The following is a 21642-nucleotide window of genomic DNA, read 5'->3' on the forward strand; positions in this document are numbered from 1 at the left end:
CGGTGTTTTTAATAATTTTGAAAGCTGAGGTAGTGTAGAATAGGCGGAAAAATTTTAAACAGTGTTAAAACAGTTTTTTTTTATTTTCCTAAGAAATTTTCAATGTTCGCTGTTTTCTGTAAATTAGCGCGATCGTATCTGTATTCAAATGTCAAAAAAATATAAGCTTTACCTGTTTGCGGATAACTATGCTGAGAACGTAGTGTGGAATTATTGCTGCTCTACCAAGAACCTTTTCTGAAACAAAGGCCTGCAATTTAGGAAAATTTCGTTTCTTGGGCCGATTTTGAGAATTTTTATAAAAACATCTACTCTTACCCGAATAGCGAAAATTAACTGAATACAAATAAAAACTTGTATATATTCAGACAGATAATTTTCAGCTAGCTAACTTGAACATAGTTTGTGTAATCTATAACCAAATTTGGCCAGAACAGCAGAGAAGCTCGGAACTCCTCCTCTTCGATATTATTGATCAGTCATCATGCAACAATATATAATATTTTGAAGTAAATATAAAAGGTCGAACGACCGTCTTTTGTTCGATCATAGGTGGAAGCGGGAGGGGAAAGATGACGTGCGCATTTGTCGATGCACCCCACTGTAAAAAAAAAAGAAAAAAAACGTAATTTTACGCAGACAACCTCCTTAAAAGAACGTCAAACGGTTCTGTTTTCCTCGATACGTATTGAACATCCGAGAATTGGCGCACGGATGAAGGAGAATGTCCTTATAAGCATTTCAGACACTTCCGTTTTACTCAATAAGTATTGAACATCCGTGAATCGAATTTCAGGCGCTTCCATTTTATTGAATACTTATTGAAAATCCGTGAACCGGGCATGGATGAAGGAGGAGTTTACGCCACTGCGACGCCCGCATGCTCAAGTATGGAAGATCCCCAAGCATGCACACTGTACATGCTCCCACGCCTTCCCGCCGGGCTGGGCTTCTCGAACCACCTGCACCATTCCAAAGCCGCGCATCGTTTCTTCTCTGGCCGGATGCTGCTGCTGTCAAGCATAGTACACACAGCAGCATCACCTAACGCGCAAAGCAAAGCGCTCTCGGCCGGTGATCGGAGAAGCGCTTTCATCGCGGCCGCGGCGGCGGTATTGCAATGGACTCAAAATACAGGAGCGCCTGTCTGCTATGCGGTCTCAGTGTAAGTTGAGATCAAAACCTCCGCTGGCGTACTTTTTTTTTCATTCTTTCGTTCACCTCTTCCCTCCCGGCGCTGCGCCCACCGACAAGTGAGAGGTACTGTACATAGACCTTGGGTACTGCGCCATTTACTATAAAAACAAATAGAAAACTGCTCTAGAAGTCGGCGTTCCTAGGCTCTTCGGTTGTCGCCGTGTTGGCCGATTCGATTTAAGCCATTTTTTTTTTTAATCACGCCTTGTACGTGTCATCTCCCAGCGGAAGACAACGTTCTCACGCCTTCGCGCTTACTCCGCACCGTCTGCTGCATAAAGCCGCCCGCGCCCGCGCCGACGACTGCTTCGTCCCCTCGTCGCTAGGGCAATGACGCATGCGCCATAGCGGTTGCGCACTGCATTAATTTCTCGCGCCTTTTCCAAGTGAGCACAGGGCGTGGACGTGTGGAGTTGAACGTCTGGACTGCGATACTGCATTGCAACTTTTTATCTTTGACGACCCAGCCATCTTGTGCGCTTGCGAATACATCTGGATCACCGACGAGCAAAAAAAGACAACGTGTTCGCCTAACAGGTGAGAACAATCTTAAAATTGTCTTTGAGGTGCAACTCGTGACTGGCTTCATACGGGTGTCTAAGAGCAGTGCTGCGCGCTTCGCAAAGGCGCCATTCAGGCAGTGCAAACGTTTTATTCAGTGAACAATTTCGATACAGGGCGCGCTCTCTTTACAAACTTGTTTATTTGCATTGCTCATATGATTTTCGTTTCTCCGCATGATGAGTCCAGACAGAGGAACTACTCGGACCATATCGAAACTATTTTATAGCACTGTCCGACTAAACGAATGTCCGGTGTTGAGCGGTACTTAAGCAGCACACAGCAGCACCTTGGCTTGTATTTTGGTCAGCTGCGGTGATCAGATTTAAGAAGGCATAAACCACTTGTCAATCGCGAACTAAGCCGCTCGTTTGTACCGTGGAAGTTTGTTTTCAACTGGAGCTGTTCGACCGCAGTCTGCAATAATTAATGCGATAGCGTTAAAGTTGCCGATTAGCAGAAAATCCGGCTAATTGTCAGCGAAAAATCACGGGCGTGGTTTTGGCAGGGGAAAAGACATGGTGCTGATTGTTCAGAGGGTTGTGCGCGGAGTGGTCTTCGCATGACAGCTTGTTTGTAAATTATATGACAACTTATTTTTTATTATAGCGTTATTACCGGATGGTGCTGAAAGATGAACAGATGCCCGAGATGTGCGCAGAGCTTTTCTACATGGCTGGCCTACTTTGAACATTTTTCTTATCATAGTAGTGTACTCGGTGGAGCCTTATGTCCAATCAGTCCGTGTGGTGCTACGTTCAAGAACTACCGAACCTTCAGAAGCCATGTCTTCAGGCACCACAGAAACCATGCTGAAACAGAAAACATTGCCTTCCTGTGTACTGTGCCATCCTGCGGGAGATACGAGTCATTGCGGATGAAGCTTGTGTCACATATTGTGGACCATTTCAAATAGAGAACAGAGTAGAAAATTAGCATCGTGAAACACAGGCACTGCAGCAGACCAAAAAAAAAAAAAACAAGCTAAGAAAAGTAAAAGCAGCAGCTATGGCTGTCAGAACTGGCAGCCTGTTCAAAAGCCAATTGCCGAAAATGACCATGAAAAAATTGATGTTTTGAAAAAGGAAGGAAGGAAAACATTCAGAGATATAGACGTGCCGCTTGCAATGGCGTGCATGAAAGAAACATATTTTTACCAACGGGTGTTCATCAACTCGGCTAACCCTGTGCATACCACAGCCCAAGTGAAAGAAGAATGGCCATTGTTATTTCACAGACCATTCTTCTATAGTCACGCACATAACTTTGTTGGGAAAGATGTTCAAGTAAGATAAGGAGAATGGCTGCAGTGTACAAGTTGGAGTTGTGAATATTCAGTTCTGCTGACTGATATGTGAGGAAACCAAGCTATGCTGTGAAAGATCTTGCTTTTGCGAATGAAAAATTTGAGCATTACAAGCACAGACCTTGTGCAGAGCAGCGAAAGTTGTGGAAATCCTAGGGTGGTGAAGATCTGCAGCTAAATTTAATCAGTAAGATGTAAATGGGCATCATTTTATGAGAACTTTTAAATCTTTATTTTTTTCTCGATAATTCGTTTCTTTGGTTTAGGACTGCCACACCCGCATCACATTCAATGGTGATACTGTGATAGCCGTAGAAAATTGGTAGCATACTGCAGTGTTTCTTGCTGCAAATTTAAATTTCTTCATACATGTCAAAGCAAACATTTGCCTTTTGCCATTGAAGCCTACCAATAATCTTTGCTTGCCAATGATGAAAAAAAAAATGTTTTAATTTATTCCAGGCCACATTTCAGGACAGTATTGCAATATGCGCTGCACTCCTTGTGAAGTACCTTGACAGTGCACCTTCAAAGGAAATCATGTACCTGCTTGCAGAGCGGCAGCTCGAAGAAACAAAAAGCAACATCAGAGCTCAGGCAGATGTGGTAATGCATCTCCTTGCCGCATACTTCAAGGACGACCCTTGTGCTCTCTACCGTATCTTTGAAGTGAGTTATAAACCCCACTGTACCTCAGTAGTGAATCCTGAGCAATCCATTTTGGAGATTGTAAAATAATGTGAAACTATTGTGGTGTCAGGTATAACCTAACAGCCTTCATGGCCTTATTCATTGAAGCTTGGAACTATATGAAAGAAAGAAGAGAGAACTATAATTATTAGAAGCCTTGATTATTGCAGTTTGACTTCCCTTACGTCTTTTCAGTATGCTTGTTAGGTTCGGTAGCTACCATATGCTGGCACCACTCTTCTCTACTTGCAAGACTGATGCTTATGGCTATACGGAATAGGAGCGTGGAACCCATCAAAGAAAGGAAACTTCTTAGTTGTAAAAAGAAAAGGTACACCAGTCACCACCGTTTTACTTTTGTTGAAATGCTTAGCATCTGTAGTATGGAATAGAGAGCTACATCATTGAAGTTAAATCTGCAGGTGACTGTCAGAATATCCGCAGCTATATTGTTTGCCGCGTATATGTTCCCAGAAACCAAGGGATTCGGTGCATCGGCTGAGTAAAGAAACATGGCTATAAAGTTAGTCAGTTATCACTGTTTTGGAGCACTATAGACTGTTCTTGTTCGTTACCACATGAATTTGATTTTACTCCCGTCTCTTATCAGGAAGGCACGAGCATTACATCCAGGATCTCCGATTTGCCGTCCACGCCAGTTATATTTGTACTCGGTAAGCTTGATGATGGTATTTATTATCATGCTTTGTACATATGGCTGCGGCAGCAGATTGTGTGGTTGGACTAATTGTAGTGATCCATGCCTTTTCCTGGATTGCTTAGCTCTTCATTCACAAAAAGGCTAACTAATCAAATTAAATTACGGTTTAAATTTTGGGAAGCTGTCTTCATAGGTTACGAGATATTGTCATATATCTAACCAATGAGTATGCGTATATGTTCTTGTAAACTGTAGATATGCGAGCATTATACAAGATCACTATGTGTTCCTATTTCAGTCAAAATGACCATTTGAAGGCATAGACTTCCGAAAAAGAATAGGACAAAGTTGCCACTTCGAGTATTCAAATAATGATTGCTATATAATTTTGCGCGACAGGCACATCTTTCTTTTTTTTTTGTTACTAGCATTTTTTATGGCTTACAATACTGAAGTCAATATTTATGTTATTAAAAATTAACCAAAAAATTGTCTTCATTTTTTTTTGCAAATTACCTGCTCCTTTCATATTGACAGCACCAGTGCGTATGATGCCTTCACTTTTTAGGCTACTTTAAATAAAGCACTGACACTGTGTTGCATTAGAAGCAAAACAAAAATGTTTATTCTATTTCAGGTACCATATATGGAAAGCAGTGCGTGTTTTGTGAACAGGAGGCTGTATTTATAGAGCCAGCATCATTCAGTGAGGTAGATTGCCTGCTTTTCGTGCTGTAATAAGTCCTGAATCTTGAGTATGCAGAGCCAGCGGCAACGACGCTGGAATTTATCCAGAGGTGAGGCTCTTATCGTTTTTTTTTTTTCTGGTTGCATCGTATATATGGGATGAATGTCATTTCTCCATTTAACACTTGATTCTTCGTTTATTGTACTTGTTGAGGCGAAGCATTTCAGGATAGTGCCTTTAAAGGACCATTTGAAAATATCTTTCCTCCTGGCCTTACTTTTCTTGTTGCTTTTAGAACTGGTTTATAATTATGTGCTGTATATACTAATGCATGTAACGCTACTTTTCTAGTCTTGTTTCCAGTACTCAACTTTTTGATTAAGAAAAAAAAAAAAACAGTATTCCCTATCTTGTGAAATTCAGCAGTGGTGCAGGCAAGAAAACATAATTTCTGTGCACTTCTATGAGCTGGCTTACTACTAGCTTGCCTGCTCTATTGTAAACCGGGTGCTGAGGCTCCTATGGACGAGCCCACCGAGGGTGAATGCAGACGGTGTACAAAGCGATAGGCTATGAATAATGCACGCACCAGTGATTTGACTCAGCTAACTTGCCACTTAGGACGCTCACCCTTATCGATCTGTGAAAAGTGTATCCTTCAGCAATTTCGTCTTCACACAGCAGCCAAACTTTGTTTGTACAAACACTCTTCCATGTCACAGTGCCCTAGCTGTTCACATATATAAGCAGATATAGAACATTGCCTCAGACAACGCAGACTTCTAGTCTCCCACTTATTATTTTCCTCGAACCCCACCATGGCTCATTTTGCTTCCCTCGCGGGACTAGGCCGCACAACGTGCCCTTGTCACTTTCGTCAATAGCCTTCTAAACACCTAGCCCAAGGGCTTTTTAATAGACACGTTACTGACATGCACTGATGTGGTGGCCAGATCTGTTCCTTACTGTAAGAAAAATTACGAAATATTTTTGCACATAATTTAAGCTCTATTAGTGTGCAACCTCTCGTAGCTCCAACAAAATATACACCTGTGGCTTTGTGCGCGTTTGCAATTCTCTTTTGTTGGGGGTATTGCAGAATACGTGAATCTATGCCACAGTACATTACGATTTTATTTACTTATATCCAGAGATATATAAACAACTAAAAGAATTTTTACAGGTTGTTTAGCCACTATTTCACTTTTTTCTGCAGCCGAAGTTTTTGGAATAGTAAGCAATCAGCGATACACATCAGGGTTCTAGAATTGCATGAATGTTAAATAGTTGCGCTGAAAACGTTTGTTCGCCTTTGAATATTCTAGCAGAACTACTTAGCCAACTATTCAGTGTTTCACACGGTTTATGAAATACTAAGCAACAAACATAACAAGCATGTTACAATGTATTCTTTGGTAAAACAAACATAACTAAAACAAGTCATTTCTGTTTTACAGGCAAATATTTTTCATCTGTCCCTTGTCAGGGAGCAAGTGGCGAGGCGGAAAGAAGTCACTCACCAGCGTCCATTCGACAGTTATGAAGTTGGCGCAGAAGCTTCGTCCCATCTCCTGATACACTAAGCATGTATGTCAATTTTCTCATGGTTGTTCTTGACTGCATGCCTTCATGGCTCTCTTGATCTTTTTTGATGAATTCTTGCTACGTTAAAAACAACTGATGCCTCCTCATTTAAATATATATATATATATATATATATATATATATATATATATATATATATATATATTGCCGCGAAACCTGCAAAACAGTATTTGTTGTTTTTTAACAGCCGCCGGCATACAGGCTTATCACTGATTCTGGACCGCGTATCAGTTCTGTAATCTTTGTTTGTTACTGCTCGATGTCGCGAGTCACACCTTTATCAGTTTTGTCGTAGCGCAAGACGCACCGAGATCTGTCTGGAAGGTTCCGGCCACTCGGGTGTCTTTCCACAATGTTCCAGCCCGTGCTGGTAGCTGTTTGCGACGTTATCTAGATTGTTCTGTGCAGCCTTTAAATTGAGCGTTGCCGAGTGTGACGAGCATTCTTTGTTCGACGATCGACGAGCACGTTTGTTTCTATCGCCGCCGCCGAGTTGCTTAGTTCTTTTGCGGGCGCAAGTCAGCCCAAATAAAGAGTTTCTTTAGTGCAATTATCGACCCCTTCATTTGTGTCGTCGACCTCGTCACTACTACGTGACATCTGGTGGAGGTGCTGCCTTTGATCCTTCAAGCGAAGACCCAAGCCGTGTTCCTGTCGCCCTGGAAAACCATCCTACAGGTCAACGAGCCAGCCGCCGACTTCAAGGCCTACAACCCGAACACGGTCTGCTGCCTGACCCCACTCGATCTCGGAAGACATCGACGCTCACAATGGCCCAGCCTACAGCACCGGTTGTTTTCGTTCAACCCCGTGAGCCCCCCTGCTTCCATGGACGACCGGATGAAGATGCAGAAGACTGGGTGGACCTTTTCGACCGTGTGGCAGAATTCAATGGCTGGAACGACGCCACGAAACTCAGGCAAATCTACTTCGTTCTTCAAGGACATGCCCGAGTTTGGTTCGAAAATCATGAGGCAGCTATGAAGGACTGGGACATTTTTAAGGAAGCGTTTTTGACTGCCTTTTCAAGCGTCGTCCGAAAAGAAAGAGCCCAGGACCTCCTTCAGTCAAGACTTCAACTTCCTAACGAGCCTGTGCTGGCGTACGTTGAAGAGATGAAGCGCCTCTTTCGCCGCGCTAACCCTAACATGACTGAAGCTGAGAAAGTCAATTTTTTAATGCGAGGCGTCAAAGAATCGCTTTTTGCAAATCTTGTCCGAAATCCGCCAACAACAGTGGCGGAATTTGAAACGGAAGCGTCTGCCATCGAGAAGACGTTGTACACCCGGATGCGCCACTACGAGCGACCACTTCAACCAGACTACTCATGCCACTACCCCAGCGCATCTGCAAGCGGAGAGAACCTTCGGGACATCATCCGGGAGATCGTGCGAGAAGAGCTCCGCAGAATGCAGCCATCATCGCAACAACCCCAGGTGGCGACACTCGCGGACGTCGTCCGTGAAGAAGTCCAGCAGGCGCTGGGCGTTCCTGAAGCGACGGCTGCGACTTTTCCAGCACAAGAGGCAACAGCGATGAACTACGCTGGTGCATTACGTCGCCCTCCGCCCCGACGTGATGACTTTCCGAGCCCTCGCCGCTACCGGCCTGTTCCTGAAAACCGTCCCTTGGCTCCCGCCCGCCAAGCCTACCAACGACCCCCAAACCCCAGGAAGTGCGACGCCTGGAGGACTGTAAACAACCGGCCATTATGCTTCCACTGCGGTGAGGCCGGCCACATTCTGCGCCACTGCCCGTACCGACGAATCGGTCTCCACGGATTCGCAGTCGACGCTCCACGACCACGCTTAGGTGAAATACCACAAGAAATTGACAACTATCTGCGTAGCGGTGAGATTGAGCCACCAAGCCGTCGGTTCAGATCTCCATCGCCGTACAGGACCCGCTTAGCGTCGCCAGGCCGTACCTATGATGAGAGTATGCGCGGAAGGTCCCCAAGCCCGCGCAGGGGAAACTAAACAGAGCAACCTTTGGAGGTGAGGTTGCTCAAGGGCGAAAAGACGAAGATCCTCCGCCGACGACGACCACTAACGACGACGCAGCCAATTCATCGCTGCTCCACACGACGACATCGACAACACGATCAGAGCGCAAACAGACACCGCCGTCCAGCGTAGTAACAACGGTATGCCCCGGCCATGACCTGAAGAAACGACGGAGCCGAGATCGGACACCAAGGCCCAAGTAACTAGCGAGGACAACCTTGACGTCGCCGCCTACCTGCAGCGTGCAGAGGAAGCCCGACGACTCGCACGGTTGCGTACTAAAGACCAGCAGCGCACCGACAGCCGACGATACAATTTCCGACGACGCCACGCAGAGTACAATCCAGGAGACCAAGTGTGGGTTTGGACACCAATTCGCCGTCGCGGATTAACTGAAAAGTTGTTGCGTCGATACTTTGGGCCATACAAAATCCTTCGCCGCGTCGGACCACTGGACTATGAAGTCATTCCTGACGGAACGTCATCATCACAACGGCGACGCGCACGTCCAGAGATTGTACATGTTGTACGACTGAAGCCATATTACGCGCGTTAAAGAGTCTGTGGTGTTTAAACTTTGCAGTGTTTATGTTTAAGTTTCTTTGTTTTGGAACATCGAGGCGATGTTTTTTTTTAAGGGGGGAGTAATGCCGCGAAACCTGCAAAACAGTATTTGTTGTTTTTTAACAGCCGCCGGCATACAGGCTTATCACTGATTCTGGACCGCGTATCAGTTCTGTAATCTTTGTTTGTTACTGCTCGATGTCGCGAGTCACACCTTTATCAGTTTTGTCGTAGCGCAAGACGCACCGAGATCTGTCTGGAAGGTTCCGGCCACTCGGGTGTCTTTCCACAATGTTCCAGCCCGTGCTGGTAGCTGTTTGCGACGTTATCTAGATTGTTCTGTGCAGCCTTTAAAATGAGCGTTGCCGAGTGTGACGAGCATTCTTTGTTCGACGATCGACGAGCACGTTTGTTTCTATCGCCGCCGCCGAGTTGCTTAGTTCTTTTGCGGGCGCAAGTCAGCCCAAATAAAGAGTTTCTTTAGTGCAATTATCGACCCCTTCATTTGTGTCGTCGACCTCGTCACTACTACGTGACAATATATATATATATATATATATATATATATATATATATATATATATATATATATATATATATATATATATATATATATATATATATATATATTTTATGTGTTTTTAACCATGATCCTGGAAACTGTGTAATAATTGAAAATTCTGCGTTTCCGCATCACTTAAGCTTTTTCTCCATTTCATCTCCTCGAAACAACTGCGCGAAGCATGACTTCAAGAACTAAGCGAATTTTCGTCCGGGTTACATGCAAGCAAGTGCGTGGACTTATTTACTGGCTGCGATATGAACAACATTTGCGCCGAAAATAGAGAAGCCGTGCATAACAGGTGTGTGTGCCACCAACGCGCGACAGAACACTACCGGCAGCCATTTGCGCAGTTTTTTGACTGCGCAGCGCACCACAATCAATTAGTAACCGAATACTACGCGCTCAGCTTTGTACATATATTTTGAACAGCGTCTTTTCTGTGCGCAGGAAGCCATGTTCGCTCAGTTTTTGGATTTTGTTAAGAGTTAGGGCAGTTTTTTGTTTTCAATTGTACAGACGATGCTTTGAAAACTGTCCGTGCGGTCTGTGCAAGCGAATTTTACAGTGGGGCAGACGTTATGTGCGTGATGCCGCTTGATGATTAGGTTATAATTAAGTCATAATGAACCTCCACTTTTATAATGGTTAATATCATATTGAGGATTTGAAAGCCGTGAACCCTTTTCAAAATTTTCTTAATCGACGCCCCCCTTCTGAGAACGCACCTTCAGGTGAAGGCGCGCTGTCAGGAAGCGGCGACAATAGGAGAGCGGTTTCGCAGACGCGCTTCGAAGGCTGAGGAAAATAACAAAACAAGCAAAAAGGCGCATCAGCCGTGTGTGCACTGCGCCCCTGTCACTGGAAAGCAAACAACGTGCACGTGGGACACATTGTACAAAAAGCTGACGGCCGGTATGAGGCGACCATATCGTCCGAGATATATAGCTCGCGAAGCGCTCGATCACGGCGCGCACTTTAAATGGGACAGGACGTCAGGTCCGCCTGTTCGGCAATTATAGCTCTTTGTGCCTCACGTACTGTATGCATGAAGTGCACGTCATAGCCATCGTACAAAAATTTTAAACCGAAGCGGCTATCCACGTATTCTAATTGTATAGGAAATCATTTGGGAGTAGAAAAGAGCAACTTAATAAGATGTGCATGGTTCTTTAATGAACAATATGTATAAATGGACGGTTGAATAGTTACAGTAATGGGGTATTGTGCTAATTCTTTACGGCCGTGACCGCTATAAATATTACTCATATTGCTCTTAGCTTTAAGCTCTGGCATTGACAACCCTATCCAAAGAACCGACTAGTAGTGACAGGTTGTTTACAGCTGTTGATGAAAAGGTAGGTCATCATGCTATTATTGCAAGCATATTTGCTCCTTTTTGTATCTTTGTTTATTACAAGCAAAACTTAATTTTGTTCCCTATTCCTAGGGACGCTGCACCTCTTACAACACCCACTGTTCAGTCGCTTTCATTAAAGGTACAAAAAGGAGGAAATGAACATGCACTCTTAGGATAGCCTGTCTTACCGTTAACAGCTGCAAATAACACGCCGCAGCAACCTTGGATGAGGTTTTCAATGGGGTTACCTGAGATGCCTAGCAATTTCTGCAATATTTATACCAACCGCTGCAGTGAAACAAAAAAAAAGTAACACTGCAGCACTGTAACTGCTGCATGCACCTTTAAATGTGCCATAATTTTATTGCCTATTCTTATAGACGCAGGACCTCTTGCTATTGACTTTGTTCAGCAAGCAACCGTCTTTCATTGCTTCAATTTCTATCCCTCCATCACTTTATTGTTGCTCCGGGTGTGATCATTTGATTTTATTGTTCAAATATTATTGTTTTATCATGTGTGAATGATTTAGCCTACACATACATGCTTTCATTTTTTTAGATGCGCATCGGAATGTTTTCTACGTAGAAATGGATCGATTGAGTTGTATCACTGGTGCGAAAACCGACAGTTCGGCACCCCCAGAAGATCTGTGTCCTGTCGCTGGAAGGGGAATAAAGAAGAGGATAATCAGCGGAAAAGCCTGCCTAACAGAAGGTAGCACTGCATCACTGTAACTGCTGCATGCACCTTTAAATGTGCCTTATTTTTATTGCCTATTCTTATAGACGGTGGACCTCTTGCTATTGGCTTTTTGCAGTAAGCAACCGCCTTTCATTGCTTCAATTCCTATCTCTCCACCACTTTCTTGTTGCTTCGAGTGTGATCATTTGATTTTATTGTTCAAATCATATTATTTTATCACGGGTGAATGATTTCGCCTAAACATACATGCTTTCATTTTTTTTAGGTGCGCATCGAGAGTGTTTTCTACGTAGAAATGGTTCGATTAAGTTGTATCACTGGTGCGAAAACCAACAGTTCGGTACCCCCAGAAGATCTGTGTCCTGTGGGTGGCAAGGGTATATAGAAGAGGATAATCAGTGGAAAAGCCTGCCTAAAAACTTACAAAGATGACGCAAAAGCGAAATGCTGATCAGGGTGAGTGTCTGATTAGTTCTGTTATCCCACTTCACTTGCTAGGTGATGTGACTATATATGAAGCACCTTGGTATATTTTGTGGTATACTCGCTGAAAATTGTTTAAACATTAAATTTTTCCGCGTTCAATTATTTTCAGTGACGCACGAATTGGAATAAAGCGAAGTCATCCACGCATCTAATGCCCATAGACATTAGATGCGTGAATGAGTTCATTAATTGTGTTCCTATGTGAACATGCAATATTTTGTCGAATATATTAATATGGTAAAAGTCGACTTTTTTACTGTTAACCGGAGTAATACATATGCTTCGTATCATAGCCTTATTTGCCTATAGTTTGTGACTGCTCTTTCTTAAATTGTATTCTGCAGAGTACACGTGTGCCATCCCGTACGCCTATTTAACTCGCGAACAATTTGCAATCGAATTCCTTTTGCGATGTTGTTTCAGCTACAAATAACGAATGACAGTTGTGACAATATAGGTAGCTTTAGGTACAACGTGTAGCGCGGAAATCTTTAATATATATGATGATATTTTTATTCACCGCATTGCCTAAACCAGCCTGTTTGAAGAGACGAAATGAAAACAAATATGGATGTCTTTGGACAGGAACAGTAATCGTGGAATCATGACCATTTTGTTTTAATTAAATTTCCCTATGTCGTGAGCTAATCTCTCGACACAAAGGAAAGACCCTTAGGTTTGCAAGATGCGGTGTAGTTTTCTCAGAAAAAAAAAAAAAAACGCCTATCACTTAAGCTTGAAAACCCCGTTTTTGTCATTTCAAAATGTTGCACGTTTGGAGGCCTGCTGCTTGCGCACTAAAATTTTGTCATCCATTGTTTTTTACTCACCACATCAACATAACTTTTATTTGTATAAGAAGTATTGAAAGCTTGTTTCATTGATGCAGTTGATTTAGTAAAATATCGCAAACTTTGCTTCAAGCGCAACGCGCTACAAAAATGTTTATTTTCAACCTTACATACTGGCGTGATGCGTTACGTTGTTTGCACTAAAATATTCTGTCTTTATTACGCAGGTTATATTGTTAATTTAAGGCAGAATCTGGAGATCTAAGCTGCTATGTGTGTTCTCTGTAACGCTGGAAAGCAATTTGCTTATGATTGCATTATAAAAAATTACACATTTAAAAACCATCTTCAAAAATATAGTATTGTTAGTTATGGTCAAAGCTGAGAAATGGAATAATATATTAATAGACTAGATTGAATACTACTGCACCTAGAAATAAAAAAGAATGAAAGACAGAGAAAAAGTGCAGCCTTCACTTGCGTTCTGCCATGAAATTGACAGAAATAGCGAATTAATACCATTTTAAGCTAGATTATGTTCTTGCTGACAAGCAGAAAAAGGCTATATTAGCGCTGACAAGGCTTTAAATTTTACTTACAGTAAAATGCAACTAAATTCAGCAAATACTAAATTGAAGTTTTGATGCCTACTCTATAAGGGGGAGTCATATAAGCAAATCTATAGATTAAAAACAGGCATTTTTATATTTGTTATTTTACATTTTGCAGAATTCAATATATTTACTGACTCATATTAACAAAGTATTTTGCATTGTTTCCAGAGATTTCGATAAAAATCGATGTTGCGGCATTTTCTTCAGTCCTAATCAGTTTTCCTTATTTTACCATTTTTTTTATTTTGGCCGATTTAAATATTATATGTAGAACAAAACAAACCTAGAGCTTCAAGTTTTTCCAGAAATAAAGAATGGAACCTAGATAATGCAGGGAAATAGTTTCAGTGCCAGGATAATATTGGATCTTGCAAGAAGGCAGGCTGAATTTGGCCATTATCAGGACAAGCACTTGGTTTAATATTGAATGTTATATTTTTAAACAATATAACGCAACACTTTTTAGTCCGCGATATTGTTGAGGTACTGAAGATTCTTGAGAGGTATTTGAAGATCGAAGATGATCTTTTTTTTAATCGCAGCAAATTTACCCTTTACTGCTGTTTTCGAATTTTGGGCAATTTTGATGCGTTGTGTAGAACACACCTAGCGGTCTGGAGCTCCAAATATTGCCTGGAATTAAGAACATGCGTTAGGAAGTGGAAACATATTTAGTGCAACCGACCTAATGCATCACATTCCAGTATACAAGGTTAAAAATGCATATTTTTACAGCGCATCGCTCCTGAACCAAAGTTTGCGATTTTTTAATAACTCAACTGCAAAAACAAAACGGGTTCCTAATACTGTTTGTAAATGTAAAACCTGCATATATTTAGTGAGTAAAAAATAGTAGATGACAAAATTATGGTATCCAAATTTGCAACATTTTGAAATGGCAAAAACAGCGTTTTCTACCTCTAAAGATATACCGTAATATTTTTTTTTTGTTTTGTTTTCGAAGAAACTACGCCGTATCTTGCAAAACTAAGGTTAATTCCTTTGTGTCTAGATATTTGCCCACCACATATAAAAAATTCATTTGAAACGAAAGATGGTCATGGGACCTCTATTATGTTTCTTATTAAGGCACCCATATACGCTGTGAGAAAGCCACTATCAAGGGCTTATTTTTAAAATTACATATTTCGAACGGTTGGGCCATCTAAGAAAATTTGAAAGCTAGGCACACCTTCGATGTCGCCAGCCCTCACTTTCTGTTACAGCTGCACTTGCGAAGCTGAATTAATACGTTGAGTACTTTATTTTAGCCACGAATATTGGTGTCAATTTTAAAGAAAGACCGCAGTGACGCGATTCTCGTAATATTTGTAAGTGAAATCTGTAAAGCTTACAATATACCTATATGTATGATCTCATGCAGGCTTTATTCAAGTTACATTACACCTGCTGTGCTTGATAGCTTGAGCCAAGGGTTAGAAATAAACCATTAGCAACAGGCGATGGAAACCGATGACGCATTGCCGGCAGCCACTTAGGACAGCACAGTAAATTTTTATTTTGTACGTAGGGAAGTGAGGTTATTCGCTCCAAGTACTAAATATTCACTTTAGACAATAAATACGACTTACAAAGTCGGTGAGCACGTTCGGAAACCTCTGTTTCGATATTTGCGGTTAGAAACCTCATGTGTACCTTTTTTTTCTATCTGCACTGTTATGTACATACCGGTTATGTAGATACCGAAACCTTTACCAGCCCATTCGCACACCTCAATTGTGCTGCTCTCAACATGATTTTGAGCGGACGAAACAATCTGCCGCTATGATGGCTGGTCCCATGCATGAGTAAGGGTGATATGCTGGCGATGGTTGCCTCGCGTCAGCCCTTTGGCGCACATGAATGCGCGAGTTACACTGAGCGCGCTGAACTTTGCAATGCGGATGACTACAAAGCGGTAAGGATACAAATGAGTGGAACATTATTTTTCAGCTGTAAAGTACAAATACGGTCTTGTTGAACGGTTGGGCTGGCGCGGACAAAGAAACCATAGGCAACTTATAGGTCTAACGCTACACAGGGCTGTCGAGCCAAGCCAAGGCCTCAATTGTATTGACCGGCAATCTGATTTTTGTATTTTCGGGGTTTCCTATTGTATCTGGGGAACGAAATGCAGACGTGATGGTTCTTTATCGCTAATAATGAAACGTGGTTTGTGCCGGTACTCTTCAAAGTAGCAACACCATTTATTGTGTAAGTCATTAATCAGTAATTTAGGTAAATAATGTCCATTAAGGATTCCAAACAAAACCTTTTCTGTGGCGCTCAAGGTAGCTTCCAGCAATATGTTTCTGGTTTCCTTCCCCTGCCTCGGAAATGTATTTTTTATCCCTTGGATCAAATTTGCTTGAACAAGCAGTATATGTGTAAAAATGGTGCACCTCATATTTCAAATGACTTCAGATATCATCGGATGACTACATCACTACTGATACCACTGAAGGTCCTTATAATTGCTTGAGTGACAGCCTTTTATCATTTTAACAGGCTAGGAAACTCATATGACCCAGTCGAAAAAAACTACAGAACATTTTCTGATGTTACGACAGAACTTCTGTGCGGGTTTTGACGGGAAACCTGTTGTTACAACAGAATATTCTGTAGTAACATCAGAAATTTCTGTAGTTACAACAGGGAAGTGCCACAGAACTACAGACAACAGAAATATACTACAGAAAAACTACAGAACTACAGGAAAGTACTACAGAACTACAGAAAAGTCTGATGGTTACGACAGAACTACAGGATATTTTGTCGTATTTTTGACAAAGTTCTGTAGTTTTTTTCGACTGGGGAATACGGAATAAAGGCTGATATTTTCTTTCGTATATTTTCTAGGATGCCTGAGGAGAGGCAGCGTGTACCTGAGTGACGTCCTCTCCAGGAAGACCGCGGCAGCAATCAAGCGATGGCTCGTGACAGTGAAGTAATAGGACGGCGGGCACAACGAGCAGGGAAACGTGACATCTTCAACTCAGTCTAGAAGCTGAAAGCCAGAGTAAATTGATGTGAAGCCTCACAAACTTAGTAAGCTGTAAGTGCCATTTTTTTATTAGCAGGGCTTTGAGCATGTTTCGAATATTTAAGAAAAACCAATAAAAAGTGCTGTTTAAACCTACATTTGCCGATGCTCAGGCTTTTTTGAGCTACATACGTATGGGTTGCTTTTCATCTGCCCGGAGAACACCATTACTGATGCCACAAAGTTAGAGCCCGCTTGGAGGAGAAGATGCGCATCTCAAAATACTGCCGCAGCGCTAATTTTCCATGCACAATTGAACTGCAGACGTTTAAATGGGTACACCATAGGCCATGGATAAGTAGACCACTAATTATACATGGATAAACCACCGGGCAGCGTGTACCGCCGAAGTGGTTGGGCCATGTGTGGGTAAGCCATGGCCCATATGCATGACCCTAGCGCGGCAGTAGGCTGGCTAAGTCGGCCATACTCTTTGGCCCGAGGTGCACTGCCGACGGTGGATAAACCACCGGCCAGCGAGTACCGCAGAAGTGGTTGGGCCATGTGTGGGTAAGCCATGGCCCATTCATGACCCTAGCGCGGCAGTAGGCTGGTCAAGTCGGCAAGCCATGGCCCATGCATGACCCTAGCGCGGCAATAGGCTGGCCAAGTCGGCCGTACTCGTCGGCCCAAGGTCGATTGCCGATGATCGGCCGTTCTTAGGCCATTGTCAATCCCCGGCCTCGGGCTGAGGTAGGTGGCCTAGGTCGGCCCGGTGAGTTTCAGTCGGCCATATTGGCAAGGGCCGAGTGCGGGCCGACCATAGGCTTGCCGCTACTGCACACTGGAGAAGGGGAGAAGAGGCAGGTAACGGAGAGTTGAGGTGTGAATGAAGGGTGGTTATCATTGTACATTGACGTTTCCGTTGTAGTCGGGGTTATTGAGGGGACCATGCGTACACATAAGGACACTTGCGAAACGCAACATAATTCACAGCTCTCTTCTAAAACGTTACGGAAACTATTCCAGCCAGTGCAGCGTGTCTTGGCAAGGATCAGGAGGAGGAAGATGAAGAGGAAAGGCAGGGAGGTTGGCAAGGATCAGAGTTCAGTAACAGGATTCGAGCTCAGTCTTGGAGCTAACGCGCTTCTTCCTTTTTTTCACACCTCTGAACTTCGTCGTCTTCACCGCTTGCTACAATATTATTTTAAAATATTAACTTACATTATTCTTTCATGCGAGGTGATAAGTGGGAATATATAAGAATTTCCCGATTTTTCTTCGGTAGCTAAATATGCGAAAACTGCAGCGTACTTGGGCAATTTTTACGGCAGTCTGAAGTGGATGAACTGTGATCGAATATGACGGCGATTAGCATTTTGAAGGCACGACAAACCTGAAGAGGATGAACTGTGATCGATTATAACGGCGATTGGCATGGGGAATTTGGAAGGCAGTTTCTTTTGTACTGATATTTTGGAACAATTGGCAGCAAGATTACTTTCTCTTCATATTGTTACCGGGAAACGCGTGACCGATGAAATGGTGTGTTCAGAGACGAAGACGACGACCGAGGAACGCGTGGACGACGAAGTGTTCTAGAAGACGACACTGAGAGTGTGGATGCTGCACGGCCCCTGAAGGCTTTGCGCCGAGTTTCGCCCTTCGCAGCGCAAGTTTCATTAAATAAATCCCTGTAACATCTTGGTGGAGGTGGCGGATTCGATACTATCTGACGCTGGATCTCCGCAGCGGCCGTCACCTCGGAACCGTCACGATGACAACCGATGCGGCTCCATCTACCTCTGCAACTCCTACTGTCGTCGTGGCCCACCCCCGTGACCCTGGCCCATTCTGCGGTACCGATAAGGTGGATGTCGAGGACTGGCTCTCGCTTTATGAGCGTGTTAGCCCGCACAACAGGTGGGACGCCACGCTGATGCTGGCCAATGTTATTTTTTACCTCACTGGCACGGCACGCGTGTGGTTCGAAACGCACTAAGCAGATATTCCTTCCTGGGATGTTTGTAAAGAAAAACTCCGAGACCTGTTTGAAAAGCCTGATGGCCGTCAGATCGCCGCCAAGAGGGACCTCGCCACTAGAGCCCAGACATCAACCGAGCCTTATATGACCTACATCCAAGACGTCCCTGTGCCGAAAGGTTGATAAAGACATGACGGAAGCTGATAAGGTGGGGCACATCCTGAAAGGCATAGCTGACGATGCCTTTAATCTTCTGTTCTGTCGGGACTGACTCCATTCTACAGGTCTGTCGACACTTCGAGCAGGCCAAACAACGACGCATTGCGCATCGCTTCGACCGGCTCTCCAACACCGCCCCTAGCTCCACGTGCGAGGATCTGCCGACCCTATAAGGCAGCCTTCAAACCCTGAAAACGTTACTCGAATCGTGCGTCGTGAACTGGAAGCTGCTGCACCCAACCCGCCCATCTCGGACAGCAACATAGCGACTATGTATATCTCTCATTCAAGCCGTCGTTCGCCAAGAGGTTGCTAAATTGGGTGTTTCTTGTAGCCGCACCGTGGAACGCCAGAGTTCGAGCCCCGTTCCTCCCATGGTCGCTTATGCTACGCCCCATAACACCTACACACCACGTTATCGATACCGAAATCCTGATGAGTGGCGCACCCCTGAGGATCGGCAAATCTGTTTCACGTGCTTGCGTATTGGCCATATATCTCACCACTGCCGCAGCCGCTGGCCTTCACCAACTCGACTTTTCCCTTATCTTGACAGCTACTCCGACTACGACCTCCGCCGTTTCTCGCCTCGTTATGAAGCGCCCCGCACCGAGACCACTTCACCTCCGCCTCCTCCTGTGTCCAGTCGCTCTCCTTCCCCACCAGCCCACCATTGCCGTTCACCTCTTCCTTGCCGTAGTTCCTCATCGTCCTCCGCTGGACGCTTCATGGGAAACTAGCTAATGCAGCTCCCGGAGGTGACGCTGCATTAGTACCCCGACCTAGAAATCCTCTACTGCCCATTTCTTCGCCATGTAACCTTCTCTTCCTGTTCGTGGACGGTTTTCCTGTCTCTGCCCTCATTGACACTGGCGCCCAAGTCTCGACCATGAGCTCATCTTTTTGCCGCTGCCTCAAACAAGTACAGGCCCCCGCCGCTTCGCCCACCGTTCTTGTTGCCAATGGCAGTACTGCTGCCGTCACTGGCCTATGCACTGCCCGAGTCACCCTTGCTGGTCATCACATCCCTGTTTTGTTCATCGTCCTCAATCAGTGCCCTCACAATGTGATCCTCGGTCTTGACTTCTTAACGGCCCACTCTGCCCTTATCGACTGCTCCAGCGGCCTTCTTCGTTTAGACCTACCTGTCTGCTCAGAACATCTTCAATCTATACTCCGCCTTCGCTCCACTGGGTTTGTTCATCTGCCCCCTGACTCTGATGCTTACCTACCTCTGTTACCTTTCCCACCTGTGCCTGACGGTGACTATGTTGCTTGCCCCATCACCGAGGTCTTTCTCGACCGAAACGTCGTTCTTCCTTACCTCATCGTCCGCGTTACCTAGAATAGCACTTACCTCCCTATCCTGAACTTCAGTCTGTCGCCCCAAGTTCTCCCCGAAGGAATATCCCTTGCTACCTTGTCCCCGCTCACAGACTGCACCATTTGTGCTCTCACACCTGGCCCACCTGCAAGCGCCCTTCAAGCACCCGTATTCCCCACCACAATTACCGACCCTATTTCGGCGATGATTGCCTCCGACTTCAGCCCAGAACACGCTCAGGATCTGCACAACCTTCTTTTGTTGTCCTTCACCGACATATCTGACTTTGCCGCCGGTACTCTGGGCCAAACATCCGTTGTGAATCATCGCATTGACACCGGCGATGCAAGACCTGTACATCGGAGGCCTTATTGTGTCTCTTACTGAGCGCCAAGTCATCCAGCAGGAGGTCGACAAGATGTTAGCAAACAGCATCATCAAACCTTCGAACAGCCCCTGGGCATCTCCTTGTCGTGCTCGTTAAAAATAAAGACAACAGTTGGCGCTTTTGCGTCCGCTATCGACATCTGAATAAGATTACAAAGAAGTATGTCCACCCACTTCCACGAATAGACATTGTTTATATGGAGCCCACTACTTTCCCTCCATCGACCATCGTAGCCGCTATTGGCAGGTCTCTGTTGACGAACAAGACCGTAAGAAGAGAGCTTTCGTCACAGCCGATGGACCTTACCAATTTAAGGTTATGCCTTTTAGACTTTGTAACGCCCCTGCCACGTTTGAACGGATGATGGACTCCTTACTCCGCGGCTTCAAATGGACGACTTGTCTCTGTTACTTGGATGACGTGATTGTCTTCTCGCCCTCATTTGAAAGCCACCTCCGTCGCCTTTCTTTCATCTTGGCGCTTTTCCGCGGTATCGTACTCCGACTGAACGCAAAGAAGTGCAGTTTTGGTCGACGCGAACTTGAAGTGCTTGGCCATTTGGTGAATGCCACCGGTGTGCAACCTGATCCCGACAAAGTTCGCGCAGTCAGTGCTTTTTCATCTCCCCGTTCACCCCGTGATGTTCGCAGTTTTATATGACTGTGCTCTTATTTTCGCCGGTTCGTCCCAAACTTTGCCGCCGTTGCTCGCCCTCTCACCAATCTGTTGAAGAAAGGTGTTCCTTTCACTTGGGGACCAGAGCAGGCTACCGCATTCTCCAACCACATCACTTTTCGCACCAATCCTCTTGTGTTGATCAATTTCAACCCGTCTGCCCCGACGAAACTCCGCACCGACGCCAGTGGCCACGGGATTGGTGCCATCTTGCACAGCGACAACGCGGCCAGCACTGCTTGAATGCGTACGCCAGTCGTCTCCTGTCTTCAG

The 21642-nt window shown here is 44.5% G+C and overlaps 1 protein-coding gene and 1 long non-coding RNA gene across 3 annotated transcripts in view; one reads left to right on the forward strand and one right to left on the reverse strand.

Moving 5' to 3' along the window:
* Window positions 1-21642, reverse strand: part of LOC146192606 (uncharacterized) — a 377072-nt gene that overhangs the window by 63378 nt on the left and 292052 nt on the right. The gene's annotated exons all lie outside the window — the stretch shown is intronic.
* On the forward strand, window positions 1566-16941 carry LOC146192607 (uncharacterized). 2 transcript variants are annotated; one of them, XR_014706768.1, is made up of 8 exons: window positions 1566-1734; window positions 3527-3733; window positions 4365-4428; window positions 5053-5212; window positions 6590-6690; window positions 11762-11917; window positions 12171-12361; window positions 16656-16941. It is a non-coding gene; the product is annotated as an uncharacterized LOC146192607 (long non-coding RNA). The 2 variants fall into 2 exon arrangements; XR_014706767.1 differs by having other exon boundaries at window positions 1568-1734; window positions 6561-6690.

The sequence above is a fragment of the Amblyomma maculatum genome, chromosome 4 (assembly GCF_055883805.1).
Source record: "Amblyomma maculatum isolate TAMU_Amacu chromosome 4, ASM5588380v1, whole genome shotgun sequence".
NCBI classification, from domain to species: Eukaryota; Metazoa; Arthropoda; class Arachnida; order Ixodida; family Ixodidae; genus Amblyomma; species Amblyomma maculatum.